Source organism: Hermetia illucens, chromosome 1, assembly GCF_905115235.1.
Source record: "Hermetia illucens chromosome 1, iHerIll2.2.curated.20191125, whole genome shotgun sequence".
NCBI lineage: Eukaryota > Metazoa > Arthropoda > Insecta > Diptera > Stratiomyidae > Hermetia > Hermetia illucens.
This window is the reverse complement of record NC_051849.1, coordinates 184,169,879-184,189,425: the sequence shown is the minus strand read 5'-3', so window position 1 is coordinate 184,189,425 and position 19,547 is coordinate 184,169,879.

Below are 19,547 nucleotides of genomic sequence, written 5' to 3'. Positions count from 1 at the left end.
GTTTGACGGAGTTAGCTGAGGAGCCAGAGAATTTAATGGACGGAGGGGATAGCGGCGCAGGACAGCGGGAGTTGCAAATGTGGGACTAGAAAGGTTTGAGGTTTCCGCGCTTTAATGAGTCTTCGACACTGGTCAGAGATTCCTTTCTGGACGTATATATTAAGGATTTGTCCGAGGAACGCAGAGTTTTTAAAAAAAAACTATGTCAGCATAGGTTCTAAAGGGTAGGAACTTCTTCGCTGCAGTGTGTTTCTGACGAAGTTTTTTGTGAAATTCAGTGGGGAACCAGACAGGGTAACAGGGTAAGCACTTAAGAGGGGAGGGGACGTAATATGGAAGACAATCAGTTAAAATGGTATAAAAGGTGTTGAGTGCTTGGTCACACGGTAATGGAGAGAGAAGGAGAACCCAGTTGATTGCCGCCAGGGCTAAGTTCAGACTCGCCTTACGAAAGATGAATTTAGTAGGTTGGAAGTTCAATTTGGCAGGCGCGCGGCAGGGGCTGAGCAGGATGATGGGCGTCAGGAGTAACGCAAGAGGGGGCATATGAAGATTAACAGAGGATGAAAGGAAGTGAGGGGATCAAAACGATTAGGACTTCTGATAATCTGTCGAAGAAATTTTCTTACAGAAAAGAGGGGGCTGAGGCAGGGAAAATATACATAGGATATGATAAAGGGGCATCACTTTGGCGGAATGAATGTGGTGGTCACCGAATCGTAGGTGGGGGAGGAACAGGCTTTGCTTCTGATATAGGCCAGAATTTCGTCGGAAGTGGTGAAGTACGCTAGCCTTGACACGAACAGTTGCTTCGGCGGCGAGGCAACGTTCAGTTGGGGCGACATGTGTTTATCTGTTTTTAGGTTTGTCTGTCTGTATGCCTTTCGAATATAATTTATTTCCACGGTGGGATCAATGGATTTTTAATATTACCAAAAAATAGCCTGAAGTAAGCCGACTAGTGCAAAGCACAAAAGGTACGCTCCATGCTATTGGTTCCGATATACCCACTGGAATCAAGTCATTCGGAAGAACTCGATCAATTGCCTCCCCATTCACAGCAATATGAGTCAAAAGGCTCCTACTCTTGTAGTGGGATAATAAGCAAATACAAGTATATATGAAATGAAATTCATCGCCTATAAAAATTTTCGCATTGAACGAAAATATTCAATTGATTCGGAATATAATTTAAGTCACGTGCAGATTCCGGAGAATATGATGATTCCGAGTCTGGCCAACAAAAGAGACACCAGATCGGTGAGTTCACTTGCTTAATGCACGTATGTTTGTATTTCTGTGGGACTGTTGACATATCTGTTGTTAATAGCACGTTCATATATAGCTCTCGTATGTGGCTCACTCGGAAACTCCTTTTACTGATACGGGACAACATTCGCAGTTGAGCTGGGAAAACTGTCAGCAACATAACGTCTGATAGCTACGAATTTATGGCACCTAAATGAAACCTATTCATTGCGATTTATGTTATTGCAATATTTTAGTGTATGATTTATGGTTGGTAGTTGGTAGTCAAAAATGTATATACATATGTCGGTATATAAGGACATGCACATTTGTATATGTGATTTTTTTTGCATCCGGAGCGAGATAAAAAGAATGAAATTTATGGACTTAAGCTTGTTTTTCCAACAGATATGCGGTTGATGATATGGAAAACAGAGTCTTCACGCAAAAGGGAAAATAATGAGCAAAAGGAAGGGGTTGTAGCAAACTATCAGTATTTAAAGGAGGAGATGTGGTTGCTGAAATGATTTACGTTTAAAGCACTCTTTTCGTGCTTCCGTAGGGTGAAACGAATGCAATGACATGTCGTTTGGAGCGTATGATGCAGTTTCATTAAAGAATTACAATTCACCCTTCGCCAAACGAGTACTGTTTGTGGTTGCAAATTTGGGCGCCCAGTGTGGGCTAAAAAGCTCAGGTATCTTTGCATTCCAGCTCTATATTGTATATTAAGTGGATAAGTCTGTAACACTCATTGTATAGATATATCTAATTTGCGGCACTGGAAGAGGCAGTTCCACATATGAATTTTGTATGAACAAGACAATTTTCCTTTAAGTCACGCCTATAACAATTGAGTGAATCTAGTCTGTCCAACAATCTTTTTGAGACGATCTGGAATATCTAAAACATAAAACATGACTATCAAAAGGGAATAGAGAAAAATAATACAGTGCTATCTCGCAACGAAGAATCTTCCTGTGCGGAATAAGTTGTTAAGTTCTTAACGTATATTGCCCTTTCAGAATTCATTGATTGGACCACACATCTTGCACGCAGGAGATTGCCGTAGATTTGGAAACTCTACCCCGCTGCTAAATACCGCCCCATTCCTTGAAATCGTACTTGGCATCAGTGAATACTATGCCTCCATCCTTCATATACAATTATACATCCTAAATCGAGCCACTCATCTACCACCATTAACAGTTCTGGATTTCAGAAACTGGTGGAGCTGGTGGCTCACGAACTTTTTTCTCAAAGTCAGATTGTCTCAGCGCCAACTTCCATAGAACTCGAAAATACATCTGCCGAAACGTTCCGTTAGCTTCTGTAAGCTTATCCCTCTCCCGGAAGATTTCCTTCAAGACATCCACTACAAGAAAGCCCTAACGCGGAGACTGTTCAGGAATAGGTACTCCCTGAAGTACTCCTTCCTTAACAAGGAGATCCATTATCTTGATGCCACAATCTATGAAATACTAACCACCTCCATAACAGCGTCTCTAACTTCGAGGTAAACTATTTCAGGGCAAGCTGGATCATAAACATTTCAGGCAAAAACTCACTGAGGAAGAGGACAACTGCTCCTCGAAATACCGGTATATGAGAAATAAAAACTCCCTATTCGGCATCAAGAAATAAAATATGTATTTTTTTCATTATAATATAGATTGCCGACGGTAAAAGATCATCCTAAGTGGTCGGAGACGACCAAGTGAGAAGAGCTACCCCAAAAGATCTAAAACGGTGTGAAATTGATCGTGAAGGTCCGCCCGCAAATATTGGAGAACCATCCAGGTGCTCCGTGGACACATGCTTGCACCCCTCAGGCTAGCCAGGCTCGGGAGTATGAAAGGGGTCCTTTGAGCACTTCGATCTTTCACGTGCCGTTGCACTAAATTCACGTGTCTTTTCCGGGACGTAGGTCCACACCTGATCCTGAAAAATAAATCAAACACGGGGGTTCGCGCGCACCTATAAAAATAAACAACACGCGTGCTAAACCTGGAAATGAATTTTTAAAAAAAAATACACAAAACCTTAAAAGACGGCTCGACTGCACGCTCCGGACCCGGCTGCCGAAATCGAAAAAGTGGATCCACGACGGATCAAACCCTCGATCAATGTTTCCCCCGTCTCAAATATATGGAGATGTGAGCAGTGGGTTTTGAGGTTCTCACCCAACCTTGACATCCTCAGGCTATGATATTGGAGAATGTCCCTTTAATCAATATACACTCTGCAGTTAAGGAGGAGGAAGGAGGAAGCGGGTCCTCAAATTAAAAGAATCTATTTTGAATCCATTTTAATTTCTTTTATATTGATTTATATTTATATATGAAAATGGAAAGAATTAGTACAAGCAAATCATTAAAGGAAAAGAAAAATAATAAAATTTTCAAGAAACATTAAAGAAAATAAAGGAATTAAGAAAATGTGAATAAGAGACTAATGAAATGAAAATAACTAATGAAAATAAGAAAAGAATAAAAATAGAAAAATAAAAGAAGAAGAAACTAAAAATAAAACTGAAAAGATCAAAATTAACAAGAGGAAAATCTAATTCATAACAAAAAATCCTCTTGAGAGCTCTCAAAAGATCGGTTCACACCGAAATTTGTTATTTTGTTCTGTTAAGTAAGGACGTTTTATGAATTCAACTTATTAATTTTTCCTTAAAACACAAATTTAACTAGATATTTACGCTACTTTTTAAATTGGTGTTTCCATTAGCTTCTTGCACTCCAACCTCCAACCGGGCCAAAAATCTTTGTGATTGTATCTGTTGCGGAATGCGGTACTGTTAGCTACCGTGATAGAATTTAAATACTACTCACGTTCGCTCAAGCTTCAAGTTAAAATCTTCCTTTTTGATGCCGCCTACTTTCCACTTGTTTATTTGTTAAATCTCCTTCATGTTTGATTGCTTGCACTTTGATTTTGGAAGGGACGAACTGCACAACAAAAATTAAATCTTACCTCCAAGAAATTTTCACGCGCATTTTCCAAGAGACGTTATGCCTCCACGCGTCTGATTTTTGTTGCTTAATTTACAAGCAGCCCCAAATTAGACACACCATCTGACCTCAAAAATTTGTGAACCCCAAGAAACCAAAAGACTCACTCCCTCCAAGACACACCACCAACTCCACGGCCCAGCTGTTCTAAGACTAATTGATCAACCGGTCTCGTTCCTGCTGATTTTCGTTCCCGGTCCATGGCCTTGCACTTAAAAGGCCATGCCGGGCTCAGTGTACGGCAGGTCATTCTCCTCAACCACGATCAATTGGTTGCCTGCATCCAACAATGCGCAAATGAGTGGCTTTGTGAGGGTCAAGGAACGGTTGACCCGGTTAATTCTGCCTTGCACCATTGGGAAATTAGGAAAAAATTGAATTTGCAATTGTTTAATTGGAAGTTGACTATGGATTTTAAAGGAAAGGGACCAGTTGTTGGATTGTTTTAAGAAAATAAGAAAAACTAGTTAGTTGAAATATTAAATATTGTACTTAAATGACGGACGGGATGGGAATTGTGAAATTGAGAGGGATAATTGGGAAACTAAAGGGGCAAAAATGTGAGAATAAAGGGACTGTTACATATTATTGAATGCATTATTTGGTCAAATTGATCTCGGAAAAGGTTCATGAAATACAGCTGCTGCCACGGATACTACACAAGATCAACCATTACAGGGGATATAGTACGCTGCGAGGTTCACCTGAATTCATATTTAAACGAGTTCTACCGATAATTCATTAATTGTAAACTAGTTTTCAACCAGAAAAAATGCCAGATAAGGTAAGATAAAAGAAAGAAACCTGCCCTCCAAACCCCATACCATACCATACATGCTGACCACATTGCCTCCTATAGGGTACTATAATCCTGTATTGTACCGTTACGGTCTTGAATGGAGTGCTCTAATACACTTCAATGCCTTGATCCAATTGGATTGTTGCGCCAAGGATTATTACTAATGAGATTATGAACCGTGTAAATGGTGTTTTTAGATCACTATACTTTATGGTCCGTCCACTCCACCAAAAGTCGCGATTTTTTGGTGTAAGTGGCTAATCAAACCTCTAATCACTGTCAGTTTAATCTCTTGGCCTGACACCTCTTCTTATCGGATGGATGGGCTAGGTTTCCTGAAAAGCAGATCCTTCGCCACTGTCTTAGCATATTTAAGCACGGTGAAACTTTCAAACTAACTACTACGCATCAACGCCGTCCTGGCCGGATACGCGATCAATTTTTTTGAAAGGTATCTGTTACTTCCTAGGCTCTTAGTTTAGGACTGAAAAGAAGTTGGAAGGAAGAAAGGGGAAAATAGGCGGGCTCCTATAATTTTATCCCCAAACTCGTATAATTTCCACCGCGGGCCTCATTTTCTGCACAATTTTCACTTCGGGCCTGGATTTTTCCCCGCGGCTCTCCTGACTGTTGTGTGCGACAACAGCAAACGGGAATTCCTTTCCAATTTTCTCACTCGAGATGGGTATCCTTCTTCGGAATTTAAACAGTAAACCTGTAGAGATTCGATGTTAAAACGGTTGTTTGTGGAAATAGTCATAGCAGCATCACCCACTAGAGATCACTAGGTTGATTCGGGCCGCCATTCTTGCCAATTCGTCAAGTCTCGGGTCATCTGATATAGCGAGGAAAGGTTGCAAACTAGGTGGTAGCTTTTTAGTTCAGAGCTCATTGCCGCATCTCACGCAGCAGTGAGGGTTTTTTAGGACCTAAGGAATTTCCTCTTAGCACTTGGCGTTTTTCAGGCACATCAAAACGTTCAATCATTATATTTTTAAGATGATTGGACTTAGTTTGAGCTGGGGGATGTCTCGTTGATTCGCTGTACAATTGGACCTTCGAGTGCTTTCAGCATGGAATAAAATTGGGTGTCGTTATCTTCTTTTCGCAGCAAACTCAATCTCGGATCGAATGAACCAAGAAGCAATGTCTTGAGGATCAAATTGAGGCAGGTCGGGTCAACGACTATTACGGACTAACTCGTCTAACCTGTCAACCAAGTTTCTCGTTCTTGCTGATTTTGCCTGCGGTCGAGTAAGAGGTTTGGGGTTGTTCTTTCAATAACAGAAGGGATGATTAAAGTAAACTTCGTCTTTTTCTTCAGCCTTTGTCCTGTTCACAAGCGGGGTCGGCTCGTCGTGATCGGCTTCGCCATTTGGCTCTATCGAATGCCTGATCTGGGTGCAATCTCGAGGCTTTCAAATCCCCATCCAGCGTATCAAGCCACCGTTGCTTAGGTCTGCCTTTTGGTCGTTTACCATCGACTTCGATGTTCAGACCAATTTTTGCAAGTGAATTCTCGTTTGCACGAATTGCGTGACCATACCATCGAAGACGCCTCTCTCGCAACTTTTCCACGATCGGTGCAACTCCATAACGATCGCGGATATCCTCATTTCGGATGTGATCTAAACGTGTGACGCCACTAGTCCAACGTAGCATCTTCGTCTCCATTACCGCGAGACGCCGTTCATTGTCTTTTATGGTCGGCCAACACTCAGAACCATAGAGAGCGACTGGACGGACGACATTGCGGTAAATTTTAGATTTGAGACGTTCGTTGATACGTCGATCACAAAGGACACCAGTTGTGGAACGCCACTTCATCCAGGTTGCGTTAATGCGTGAAGCAATTTCATAACGCAGCTCTCCATTGGCTGATAGCGTTGACCCGAGGTATTTAAATCGCTCAGTTCTGGGCAGATCACTGCCGCTGACAGTGATTGTGCCTGTTTCATGGGGATCGGTCGTCAGAAATTCAGTTTTGTTTAAATTCAATCTGAGACCATGTTGCATGAGGCGATCATTCCATTTTTGGACCAGTTGCTCGAGATCATTTTTGCTATCAGATGCTAGGAAAACATCATCTGGATAAAGCAGTGGGTAGGGCGCTGGACGTTGGATATCCCGTGTGACGGTGTCCATAACAAGGACAAAGAGGAGTGGTGAGAGGGCACTTCCTTGATGAACTCCAACAGAGACACGAAGCGGTTTTGATACACCCGCCATACTTCGAACTTTACTTTTCGGATCGTGGTAGAGCAATTGAACCCAGCGCACGAGTTCTTCTGGCACGAAGTGTTGTCGTAAAGCATACCAGATGAGTTCGTGTGGTACACGGTAAAACGCTTTCTCTAGATCCAGAAAGGCAATGTAAAGAGGGCGATGCTTCTCACGGTGTTTCTCCATGAGTAACCGCGCAGCGTGTATTGCGTCAATAGTTCCGCAGTTCTTGACAAATCCGGCTTGATTCACGGTTATTTCAACGATTTCGCGAATACGGTTGTCAAGAATGCGTTCAAAAATCTTCATGGTATGGGAAAGTAACCGGATCGGACGGTAATTTGAACATTCTGCTGGGCTACCTTTCGTTTTCCATATTGGAACAGTAGTACTTTCTTGCCAGTCAGATGGTGTTCTTCCTTCCTGAATAACCCGGTTAAAGAATTCACTGAGCCACAGTGTTGGGTCCCAGCTCTTCGCTCTCCAGAGCTCAGATGCGATGTCGTCAGGTCCTGTTGCTTTCCCCGATTTCATTTGTTTGATTGCCTCCTCGACTTCAGTTGCGCTGACTGGTGGAATGTCGGCAATGATTGTGGAAGTGGAGGATGAGCAAATTCTTCAGTTGAAATCTGCTCGAAGTATTCTCGCCATCTATCCGTTGCGGCTCGACGGTTGGTAAGCAAAGTACCGTTCTTGTCATTAACACAACAGAAGTGTTCGATATCCTGTGTGCGTTTATCACGGCTTTTAGCAAGTCGATACAGATCTCTCTCGCCATCCCGAGTGTCCAGTTTATCGTAAAGATTTTTGAAATGGTTCGCTCGGGTGACAGCGACCGCTTTCTTTGCTTCCCGGTTGGCATTCTTATAAGTTTGCCAATTAGCAGGCGTTTTATCGTCGAGAAATTTGTGGTAGAGGCGTTTCTTTTCACGGACCTTCATTTCAACATCATCATTCCAAAGCCAAGTATCTCGGTTGATGTACCGCTTACCCGGCTTGGTGACCCCGAGGGTTGCAGAGGCCGCTTTGTGGATCGTGTCTTTCATTTGGTTCCATGATTCTTCCACATTCGTAATGGTTGGCAATCGTATGAGAGAGACCGTTTCTTCGTTCTTCTCACCAAATCGACACCATTTAATGCGCGGCGGGCCAGTGCGTTCCTCACGCCGTTTTATCGGTGGCTTAATTCGCAGGACAGCAATCAACGGCCGATGTTGAGGTGCGATGGTCTCATAGGGAACGACTTTGCAATCAGTGACAGTGGTAAAATGTTGACGTCTTATGAGAATATAGTCGATTTGCGTTTTATTGTTCCCACTATAAAATGTGGGAAGATGAGACAATCGTTTGATGAACCATGTATTCATAAGTACAAGGTCATGGGTGTCCGCAAAATCGATTATACGCTCGCCACCCTCATTGCGCGCTCCGAACCCCTTTCCCCCATGGCACCTGTTACCGTCTGCCTTTTCACCCACATGACCATTAAGGTCGCCGGCAATGATTATGTAATCAGCAGGTACGTGACAAGTCTTTTCATCGAGAAGTTGCCAGAAGGCATCTTTCTCGGCATCTGGTCGGCCTGTCTGTGGTGCATATGCGGTGAAGAAGTGAATAGTGCGATCAGCTGATATAATGGTGAGCTTCATCAGCCGATCATCAAATCGTTCGACTTCTTCATATTGAGTGTGTGGGTTACCAAAATAGAGAAGTTTGTAGCCATTTTTACCGCGTTCGCGTTCAATGTTGCAGCTTTTGGAACCAGACCATCGGGTTTCTTGCAGAGCGCAGATGTCAATGCACCTTTTCCGAAGGGCTCTTGCGAGTTCCTCGGTCTTTCCAGTTAGGGTACCAACATTTAGCGTGCAGACACGTATTTGTTTTGTTCGTTGTGTACGGACTAACTTGCTTACGTCCTGACGCCGTCCTTGCGTCAAGAACCCTTGCCCATTTCTCGACAGGACCGTGGCCCGTCCTGCCGCGTCGACTGAGATGGACGCCCTGGCATTTTTTCGAAGCTGGTTACTCGATCCGATCATATTGTTTCTAACGACATTGGATGCATTTTGTTGGTCGGCCTGTCGTGGCATTTGTCACCAAAAGAGATCAGGCAGGATTGAGCATAGTGGATTAACTCCAATTATACTCTATTTATCTCTTTCCCTGATCTCAGCATTTTATTTTTGTTTTACTGAGGATAGTACAGAGTACGTTGCCTCAAACCCTCCTCCTTTACCTGGGCTTGGGACCAGCATACTATGTTAATAGCATGGCGGAGTTGGATGATTAAAGTAAACTCCACATTTATTAATTCACGTGAAAGATTAACAAAAACAATTCGTATCCCTCAAAAGGCGAGGTGATTAAGGTGTCGTTTTAGTCGTTTTAAAGTTTCGTTGATAGCTCCAATCGATAGTCTGCCGCTGGAGGCGCTTGTACTGTGGGTAATTCAACCATGCCATGATCGCCACGTCGGGTCCAATGTGCGAATTCGACATGAATCTAATCAGGGGTACACGGATTTTACCTCCCGCGGAAAAGGATCTGGGAGTGGCTCTGGATCCCTAGCCGAATTGGAAGAAAGTCTGTTTCTATGTTTGCAAGTGGAACTTTGTAGGAAAATGTGATCTTCGGGCGAAGATGAATCGTCCCATCTTAACTTATGGTTCTATTTTGAGGTGGCAGGTGAATAGAATAGAATTCAAAGAATCGCATGCACTGGTGCTATTGGGGTTCTGCAGTCCTCCCTGTTAGATGGTCTCAATGCACTCCTGTTCCTCTTTCCCCTGGATCTTCACATTAAAGACACTGTAGGTTACAGTGTTGTGAAACTATGTGCGTTCGGAAGTTGTAGAGCAAAGCCCTACGACCATGGTAGCATCCTAGACGGAGTACATAGGGAATCTCCCTCTCCCAATGGATCATGATCAATCCAAGACGAGCTTCAAGGAGAATTTATAGACTTTCCAACTAGTCTAGAGCATTAGACCGGATAAGGCACGGTATACTTTTCCAACGGATCAAGGATGACATATGGAGTCGCTGCGAGAATATTCTCGGATGCACACAGTGCAGTCGAGTCGTATGGTCTTCCAGGTTTCGCCAGCGATTCCAAGCGCAAGTACCGGCGCAAGTCGACGACTGGGCCATGAACCCAACTAGAGACGTCACATCGACTTTCTTACTGACAGCTAAGCGGTCATTAAGACTATGTATTCAGTGCCGACATCCTCCAGAGTGGTGGGACAGTGGAGGGGCACGCTGAACAGTCTGGGTGCCATACTCGAAGTCAGCCTCTTTTGGGTTCCGGGTTGTTATAATTTAGAGAGGAACAATTTGACCGAAGGAGTGGTGAGAACGGGCTTTGCTTTTGGCAGCCGAAGCCCCTTTGGTAACTGTGAAGGGTGGTTTCTACTCGCACTACTTAATCGCCACTAAATCTGGATAGCGAATTCTAATCACCTGCGCCAAATCGAAGAGGGTTTGGCTGTCATGTAACAACACCCGATCGCCGGAGCTTTTGTGCCAGACGCGGGTAAATGCGTACAAGGTTAAAGCCGTTTGCACGGGGCATTGGATTTCGAAGTTGCTAGGCCCTCCCAGGGGAAACTATGAGGTACTTGGTTTCCGATTGACCAGCTCTTGCAGCAGCCAGCCTGCGGACACTCTAGAAACAATTCTTTGAGAAGCACAAAGGAATGTCTAGTTGCAGTTGGTATTCTCCGTAAAAGCAACGGACGACTAAATTGTGTCCCCTTTCTCCATGACATAGCAGTCATGCTTTTAGGAATTTCTGCGGCGTAAAAAAGTCCACCAATACTCCTTTGTACAAAACCAACAAATTATCGGAGCTCCTTCGTAGAAATCCATACTCAATTTTTTCCTAACTTTCATTTGATCTCAACAAGAAAAGCTTTTAATGCACTTTTTCCTGTACTTGAGAAAAGTGCAGACATCAGTGATGACATTCAATCTGACTCCAGCGTCATCAATGTAGGTGTCCTTTAAAAAACTATCTCAGTGAAAGATTTAAAGAAGATTGTCTGAACAAAAAGGTGATGCTTTCCACGAAAAAAAGACCAAGCGTGTCCTCTGATAGCATTATATTGACGACTAGTAACGGAAGGGTCTGCCAAAAGGAAAAAGATAAAAGTACACAAGGGAAGAAGTGCTTCTATGGTTGGCTTTGTGAAAATGCTACAAAGCTACAACTCGCACTTAATTCTCCACTCTAGGGGGATTTTGAAATAAGTCTACACTCGGAGGTCGAACCTAACCAGGTGCATTGCAGAAACTTGAAAAGTGTACAGTCATGCAATTGCTTAGGAGTCCATACTTAGATTTGTTTCTCAAAGTGGAGTTGGGAGAAGTTTTTATTGCTTTCAATGCGATTCCGGAGAAAGCAGGATACTTGCACAGTTGGAGCAAGTTGAAACATTTGTTAAGAGATAAACTTTCGTAAAGGAAATGAATGTTTTTCTTAAGTCATGAGTTTGGCATGGAGCAAAGCAAGAGTTGGGAAAACAATAATGTTCGCCGAACTGTTTGCAGGTAGATTTGCATATGCTCCCTCTAGTGTGCATTCACGCCAACGCTATCACTCCAGTCGTTTGATATCACTGGACCGGCAGCTAAGACTCAATTTCGAAGTTATTGCTATCTGAGGCATCCCCTCCGGTGCCAAGTATATCCTTCCTACCTATAACCTTCTGCACATTTATCCACAATATGCTGTTAGCTGGCATTAATTCCCTTGGAACCTTGAATATCATCTCATCATAATACGAGATGCAGCACGATAGTTCCTGAGTGCCAGCAATCTAGTTCAGGTTATGGGAACTACTTCAATTCAAAGGCATTCCAGCCAGAATTTGACATGCAGAAAGCACCTTAAATATTTGTTTTAAAGGCAGACGGATGCATACACATAGAAACGTAGGATGAGCGGTGAAAGTTCCAAATTCCTTGTTAGGTTGCTTTGCCAGGGAATTGTTCAAATATTTCGTTCGTTTTGAAATTATCTCGAAAATTGCCTCCTACTCGTTTTGCTCTGTACACATGGAGCAAGGACGAGGGGAGGAAAAGTCGAAGAATCCCAAGTACTCACACATACACATCCACTCAAGGTTTTGTAGATATGTTTACTGTCGAAAATCTCCTTGTAGCTGGCGGGTATTTGCATTTTTCTTCAGGTTTTCGGTAGATTTTTGATTTTTGGTTTATGAAAATAATACACATAGTGGATGGATGTAACCTTTTAGATGTTTCCCGTAGCATGTATGATGGCGAAAGTAAGTTTTAGGAGGAATTATTTGAGCAGGATAAGCGGGTAAATAATTTGCTTGACTTTGAGATTGGGAATTTTGGAATAATTAACATTTTATTTAACATACTTTTGCATACTTCGTAAGTCGTTTATAATTTTGCGTAATATTTTATATCATCGCAGCTTAGCGGTTGCCTGAATTACTAGCAATTTGTGACGGAGTTTTCGGAAATTTCTGGACGTCGGTTCCAGCTTCAGAATCCCTTTTCTGGCCAAGGAGGAATTTTGCTTAAATATTTTTGGGTCGGAATAGTAAGAACAATAGAAAAGTTCTCGAAAAAAATTGAATTTTCAGATAATGTTGAGACCACACTAGTTTTTTCCCACTAGATGAAGTGTAACTTTATTTATACTTCCCCACACAGCTTGCGTCCTGATGTCAAGACGGTTAGAGGCAACTATGTTGAGACCATATTGTTCCCAGGACTTAGCTACGGTCATCATACAATACCAGATAAATGGCGAGAGGAAAAATATCATAGTTGCCTCCGCTTATTTACCCTATGATTCTTTGTATCCTTCACCGACGCAAGAACTTAGGGATCTGGTGGCGTATGCAGAATCAAGTGGTCTCGAACTCTTAATAGGTTGCGATGCGAATGCTCAACATATTTGTTGGGGCAGTAGCAAATGCAATCCAAGAGGAGAGAAGGTATTTGATTTCATCACTTCAGCTGTACCCCAAAATTGTTAGAGTTGATAACAGACTGGCGAGTGCTAGACGAGGTCTCACTGTCTGATCACCGATATCTAGAATTCAATCTGACTATTGCGGGCGAACAGTCTGCAGTACAAAGACGGAACCCTAGGAAAACGGATTGGGCAAAGTTCAATGAACTTCTTGGCAATAAAGTACAGTTCCCTAGGCGACTAAGGACTCCTTTGGTGCTGGAAGATGAATTGAAAACTCTTAACTACACACTTTTAGAGGTGTTATGAGGCTTGTCCTAATTCCCGAGGCCAAAGTGGTAAAACAGTTTCTTGGTGGAACCGAGAACTGCAAAAACTCAGGAAATCAACCAGGCGACTTCTAAATCGTGCTTGCAAAAGTAACAAGAACGAAGACTGGTTAAATTTCAGGAACTCACAACGTGAATATAAGAGACTCGCAAGGTGCTCGAAACGAGACTCCTTTAGAGCGTACTGTGAGGAACTGGAAGGCGAAAGGGAGACTTGAAGGCTGTGCAGAGTCCTCAAAAAGGATGAGTCGGCCAAGTTGGATTCTCTTAGAAAACCCGACGGTACTTTCACGAGCTCCAGACTGGACTTAATACAGACCCTCCTGGAAGTACACCACCAGGGAGAACGGGTGAGAGAAGTGGTAGGGGGAGAGTTGACAGTTCTTGCAACCCCTTCAACACGCAAGTGTTGCAAGGGGAACTGGAACACTGCGAAAGCGGTTGTTACCCATGAAAAGGTGAGAGCTCCCATACTGTCCTTTGAACATTTCAAAGCACCTGGCATGGATGGCATCTATCCGGCAATGCTAAAGGAGGGTATGGAGCATTTAGGGCGACTTCTAAGAAATATTTTTCGATGATGTCTTGCTCTGGGCTACATGCCTTCTTCTTGGCAACAGGTTAAGGTAGTTTTCATACCGAAACCTGGGAAAGATGACTATTCTAATCCAAAGAACTTCAGACAAATCAGCTTGACTTCATTCTTGCTGAAAGGTTTGGAGAGACTGGTGGAGCGTCACATTCGTGGAAACGCACTTAGGTCACACCCACTTAGTGAAAACCAACATGCTTACCAACGTGGAAAGTCCTGTGAGTCTGCACTTCATTCTTTGGTCACAAAGATAGAGGATGCAACTTTGAATGGTGAGTACGCGATGGTGGTGTTCGTGGACATTGAAGGGGCTTTTGACTGTGCGCCTTTTCATAAACTTTGTGATGCCGCCAGAGCGCATGGTGTTGATGATGCTTTAATTAAGTGGATCCATGGTATGCTAACGCAAAGATTGTTGTGCGCTGAGGTAGGGGTCGATCGCTACCTGACTACGGAAGCAACGAAGGGTTGCCTCCAAGAAGGTGTGCTTTCGCCGCTTCTGTGGAGTATGCTGATCGACTCACTGCTATGCGAACTGCAAAATTTGCCAATACACGCTCAAGCTTATGCTGATGACGTGGCTGTACTTACTGTTGATCGGGATCTTGGAACGGTGTGTAGGAATATACAGCGTGCCGTTGATTTGATAGACAGCTGGTGCCTTAGACATGGTTTGTCAGTTAATTCAAATAAAACCACAATGGTTTTATTCACGAAAAAGAGAAAACTGGATGGACTTTGTCTCCCTGAGATGAGGGGTACTACCCTTCAACTCTCCGAAGAAGTGAAATATCTGGGGGTCACTCTAGATAAAAAACTTCTTTGGAACAAACATGTAGAGGTAAAGATGAAACGAGCTCTCACAGCTTATGAGCTGTGCAGACGGACCTTTGCCTTGACATGGGGACTCAGGCCTCATGTGGTAATGTGGATATACGTTGCCATCATTAGTCCGATGTTCATATATGCATCCGTAGTGTGGTGTTATAAGGTGAGACAAAAAGGTTTTCACCGTAAACTAGCCGCACTGCAAAGAACTGTTTGTCTGGGTATCACTGGTGCCATGAGCACGACATCCGGCGCAGCTCTGAATGCACTACTCAATTTGCAGCCACTGGATATATTTATTCAAAGCACTGCAATGAGAGTTAAGTTGACAAAACTTGATTAGTTTTATTATTTTTAGTTGTTCAAAATTAGTATATTTAACTTATAGTTTCAACAACATTTATATTTTGGTTATTACATTTTAACTTTTCATTTTATTTATTTATAACAAAACTTTCTAATTCTATTTTTCAACTCTCTTAACAAAATTTTCTAATTCTATTTTTCAACTCTCTTAACAAAATTTTCAATTGACCTCAGGAATATATTTTTTAATTCGTTTTTTCAAACTCATGGCACACTTTACTCCGATCTTCCACTCCCGTGGCGTGCTACGCAAAGTGGATAGATCCGCGCCATCTATTCGCTCGCACTCGCAACATTCGAAATAAATTTCAAATGCTGCGAATCCTGCCGCGCCACATCACTCCGCCCCCAGATGAAACCTAGGGGTTTCGGCGACTGATCCCCGAACTTCGTTCGCCGTTAATCCACAAAGCGGACACGACGTTGCTTCGGGGCGCACGCGGGTTTCAGCCTGGACAAAGAGACCGCCTTTTTGTGACCACAGATCTCGAGCTGGAAGAAATGTTCTCCCCGCTCGAGAACGCGGTACGGGCCCTCATATGGAGGCTGCAGCGGCTTCCGGACGGCATCCGTCCTGATCAGCACGTGCGTGCAAGTGTCCAGCTCCTTGGGCGAACAGGCAGGTATGGACGAGTGTCGAGAGGGTGGTGGCGCTTTGATGCGTCGGAGATTGTCCCTCAGCAGACGCACCAACCCCGACTCCGTGAGACCCGATCTCTTGTCGAAGACCGGATCGCTTGGGAGTCTCGGGTTCTCCCCGTATACCAGCTCCGCGGGGCTGGCAGCAAATTCCTCTCGGCGGGTTGTACGAAGGCCGAGTAGGACGAGAGGCAAGACTTGCGTCCAGGACGGGTCGTCGCGTGCCATAATGGCGGCTTTCAGCGTCCGGTGCCAACGTTCCAGCATCCCATTGGATTGTGGGTGGTATGCCGTAGTCCGCTGGCGTTTAAAACCAAGGAGTTTGCCTAACTCGGAGAAAAGGGTGGACTCAAATTGCATTCCCTGGTCAGTGATGACCACTGCAGGGACGCCAAAGCGAGGTATCCACTCTCGACAGAGGGCTTCAGCACATGATTGCGCCGTAATGTCTTTCAGAGGTATTGCCTCAGGCCACCGCGTGAACCTGTCGATGATTGTGAGGCAATACTTATAACCGTGCGAGTCTCGCAAAGGCCCTATTATGTCGAGGTGTATGGTGTGGAAACGCTTGGTAGTGCGGGGGAATGAGCCCACTTCTTTCCTTACATGCCTGGAGACTTTACACTTTTGGCATGCGATGCATTCTCTGGCCCAGGAATTGATATCCTTGTTCATGGAGGGCCAGAAGTATTTTCCGGTTTGTTGTCCTGATGCCGGGGTGCGCCAAGTCGTGAACTGCGTGGAACACTTCCTTGCGAAATGTGGCCGGAATGTATGGCCGAGGTCCCTTTTCCGAGTCTTCGCAGCAGAGCGAGAGGTTTGAGCCGAAGATGGGCAACTCCCGAAATTTGTATTTGGGGTTGGACATGAGGCTCTGAAGTGCTGCGTCATCCACTTGCGCCTTGGCCGAGAAATCGAGTGAGGCGGGGATGTTAACTTCGGAGACACGAGACAAAGCGTCAGCAACAATGTTGTCCTTCCCGGACACGTGCTGGATGTCTGACGTGAACTGGCTTATGAAGCTCAGGTGTCTAAGCTGACGAGGGGACGCTTTGTCGGGCTTCTGTTTCAAAGCGAACGTGAGAGGCTTATGGTCCGTGAACACTGTGAACGGCCGGCCTTCTAGGGAGAAACGGAAGTATTTGATGGACAGGTATGCAGCGAGCAGTTCGCGATCGTAGGTGCTGTAGTTCCGTTGAGCGGGATTCAACTGCTTCGAGAAGAAGCTCAACGGCTGCCAAACTTGGTCCACCTTTTGGTGAAGGGCAGCACCTACTGCGATGTCAGAGGCATCAACAAAAACGGCTAGGGGTGCATCTTGCAGAGGAAATGCCAAGAGTGTAGCGTCGGCCAGTTGTTGACGGGATTTGTCAAACGCGCAGATAGCCTCTTCAGACCACACGATCTCTCGTGTGTCCTTAGTTTTGGGGCCGGACAAGTACGCGTTCAAAATGGACTGGAGATGGGCGGCCTTGGGCAGAAAACGACGGTAGAAGTTTAGCATGCCCAAGAACCTCCTCAACTCCCTCACTGTCTTTGGACGCGGGAAGCTTGTTATCGCTTGCACCTTGTCTGGGTCGGGCTGTATCCCTTCAGGGGAAATGAAATGGCCGAGGAATCTCACCTGTTGTTGAAGGAATTTGCATTTCTCAACGTTTAGGACTAAACCGGCCTCAAGGAGACGTTGAAAAATGCACTCGAGATGGGCTAAGTGCTCAGACTCAGTGAAAGAAGCGACCAAAACATCATCCAAATATACGAAACAGAATTCGAGGTTTCGCAGGACAGAGTGAATGAACCTTTGAAAGGTTTGCGCCGCATTGCACAATCCGAAAGTCATCCGGGTGAACTCGAAGAGTCCAAAGGGTGTGCATATTGCCGTCTTTGGAATGTCTTCAGGAGCTACTGGGATTTGGTGATAAGCCTTGGTTAAGTCCAAGGTCGAAAAGATGCGGCAATTCGCGAGGTGATGCGCAAAGTCGTGGATGAGTGGAATTGGATATCGGTCAGGAACAGTCTGTGCATTTAGCCTTCTGTAATCCCCACATGGGCGCCATTCGCCGTTTGGCTTAGGGACCATATGCAGTGGGGAAGACCAACAGCTGTTTGAGGGCCTGCAGATACCCTGTTGAACGAGTTGTTCAAACTCTTTCCGTGCAATAGCCAGTTTCTGGGATGGTAGAGGACGCACCTTCGAGAAGATCGGGGAACCAGTAGTGATAATGTGGTGCTGCACATTGTGCTTCACTGGTTTGGAGAGACCACAGTTGGTAGTAATCTGGCTGAACTTTTGGAGAAGTGCCCGAACACGAGAGTCGGTAATGTCTTCTAAAAGAACGGAAAGATTATTGCCTGGGTGAGATACCATATGTCCCGACGAATTAAGGTTGGTCGTGGAATCTATAAGAGACTTGTTTTGCAAGTCCACCAGCAATCCATAGTGCCACAGGAAGTCTGCGCCTAGTATGGGGAAGCTGACATCCGCTAGGATGAAACGCCACGAAAACGTCCTACGCAAGCCAAGACTCACGTCCACTTGCCTATACCCGTACGTGTTTATGCGGGAGGAATTTGCTGCCGCAAGTTTGAGCGGTTGAGGGAAAAGTTGATGTTGCCGAGGTACGGGAAGAACCGAAACCTCCGCACCAGTATCGATGAGGTAGCTGCGCCCGCTGAGGGGGTCGAAAATAGTTAGGCGACGTGGCGCTGCGTTCTGGGTGGCCGTCGCCAAGACCCCCCGCGGACCTAGTTTTTTGCGGTAGGAGAGAATCTACACGGTAGCGTACATCTTGTCGCTTTATCCCCGAATCTGCGGTGGTACCAGCAAATCCCTTGGTCCGTGGACTGTCTTGACGACCTGCTACCTGATCGCCCTTTTCGGGTGGCAGACCGTGAGCGTGCTCGCGATCTGGCGCCCGAACGCTGAGCGTCCAACGTCGCCCGCATCTCGGCCATGCTGGCTGTTAACGCAGCAATCTCGCGATGCTAAACACCTTTTCGCCGTCTCTTGCAGCGATTTCAAACTTTTATTATTATTTTTTTTTTTAAAACTTCTAATGTATTGAACAATAATAAATTACAATAATGCTTCGCTGCTGCGGCCTCTTTGTTGAAGACGGCGTTGATGTGAAGGCGGCGGCGGTGGTGGCGGCTTCTGCTGCAGCGACGGTGGCGGGGTCTTCGGTGTCTGCCTGATAGCGGTGATGCTGGTTGCGGCGACTGTGGACGGCAGCGGTGGCGGCGACGGGGACAGCCGTTTGCTGCTGTTGTTGATCGTTGTGACAATGATGACTAGTCCGGTGCGTGAAAGGTGTTGTGCAGGAGGGCGTGCGTACGGGAAGTCGCGTGAAAATCTACTTCTGGAGAGGGTCCGACGTGTGTCGCACAGTACACTGTGTAGAGAAGGTTTTCTCGCGTTTTTTCTTGCCTCTGCTCCGACTCGGGATGTGGAGATGCGACACGTTTTCGTGATGTTTACAACGGCACTCCACACTCAACTGTAGATGCGAACGGGTGAAAATCACTTGCCGTACGGTCTACTGATGTT